The sequence below is a fragment of the Solanum stenotomum genome, chromosome 4, assembly GCF_019186545.1.
Source record: "Solanum stenotomum isolate F172 chromosome 4, ASM1918654v1, whole genome shotgun sequence".
Classification (NCBI taxonomy): Eukaryota; Viridiplantae; Streptophyta; class Magnoliopsida; order Solanales; family Solanaceae; genus Solanum; species Solanum stenotomum.
In genome coordinates, this window is record NC_064285.1 from 15,281,865 (window position 1) to 15,283,592 (window position 1,728).

Genomic DNA, 1,728 nt, shown 5'->3' on the forward strand with positions numbered 1-1,728 from the left:
AACACTACATTATTTTCTTTGTCACAAATTTCAGAGATGCTCAATGTTTGTTCTTCAATACTTGAACATAAAACACATTCTCTATGGCTTGTGGTTGTGACTTTTCAACTTTGTCAATCTTGACTCTTTCACCTTTCTCATCGTTTTCAAGGACTTTACTACCGTCTTGAAAATTAGAGAGTGAGAGGAATTTTTTTTTATCATTTTTAGCACCTGTTTGGAGCATGCACTATCCATGTACCACGTTGACCTTTTTCCTCTCACCTTCACCTAAAACACTAGTAAAAAATTAGCCTTGGGAACAGATTAGCTTGGGCCCCTTTTTGTAAGTAAAAGGATGAATAAGATCTCTTCTAGCCCAGAAAGTCAAATAAGAAGACCTTTTATCTGGAGTATTTTTAGTTGCAACCATTTACTTAACCGTTTCAGCCTTTTCCTTTTTGGTGAACTTAACATTTTTCTGAAAGTCCTAAAATACAGCTTTACATTGATTCCTTAAATGACCTGATTTTTCACAATGAGTGCATAAATTTTTAGACATGTGAATAGTGTGTGCTACAAGATTTTTCTGTTTTCTAAAACCTATCCCACTTCAACTGGTGGTCTGCCTTTCTTGAATCTGAGTTAAAATTTCAGAGGACCTGGTCCATCTAAGATTTCGTTCCAGATCAAGTTTGGTCTTATCAAGATTTTCTTGTAGAAGCCTATTTCTTTCTGTTAAGGCATGGCAATTTATGGTTAACCGTTCTATTTCTTCTTCCAGAGCTAATTGAAGTTCACTAGCAGAGTTTTTGCCCTTGTGACTTAATTATATGGTATTAACTTATTCATTTAGATCATTGATGGTGTTATCACAAGAAGCAATTTGATCTTCCAATGTCATACAGTCAAGTCTTAGGGATGCATACTCATCCATTAATTGAGTCTTTTCAGATTTCACTAGATAGTATGCATCAATAAGAACTGGAGACTGGGATTTCAATTGTTTCTTGGAATACATATTTATTTTAGACTTAGTTTCAAGAAAACTTACCTCTGGTTGTTTTTCCTCCTCTTCATCTTTATCAGAACATGTTCCAACAATTAGTGCCTGAATTGTTTCTTGTGTTTGACAAGTTTTTCTCTCATCTTTTGATTCTGCAGTTTCAGCAACTAGTGTAAGAAAGTCATATTTATATGTTTCCTCTCTTGCAAGAAGTGACTGATTTTTGAATCCTTCATCCTTAGATTCTTCTTCCGATAAGTCTCTCATAGCGGCAAAGGCCTTTCTCATCGAGAGATCTACTTTTTGGTTGGTCATTCGTTTGTTTGTGGAAATGTACTTATCATTCTTGATCTCTTTTGCTTTTTCCGAACTGTTCCTCCTTTGAAATACTTGTCCACTTTTTAACATTCTTGAGAACCTTTTGGTCATTAGCGCGATGTTTTCGTCCTCAAAATCTTCTGGTGTTCTTGCTTCAAGAACCAGGTTCTTCACCTTTCTTTTACCACCAATTTTCTTTTCTTGATTTTTCTTGAGTTCATAGGTCATGAGATTTTCGATGAGTTCTTCCATAGCTAACTTATCTAGATCATGTGCTTCAATGGCTTATACTTTGCTTTCCCAAGACTTTAGAAGAATACTCAAAAGTTTTCTGACTGCCTTCCCATTGGGAATTATTTCTCCTAGTGAGTAGATTTCATTAATGATTGCAGTGAACCTAGTATGCATTTAAATTGTTTCACCTT

The 1,728-nt window shown here is 35.0% G+C and overlaps 1 pseudogene; it reads right to left on the bottom strand.

The window, feature by feature from the left end:
- Window positions 1-289: 289 nt before the first annotated feature.
- LOC125861302 (uncharacterized) lies at window positions 290-1,300 on the bottom strand (annotated as a pseudogene).
- Window positions 1,301-1,728: the final 428 nt, after the last annotated feature.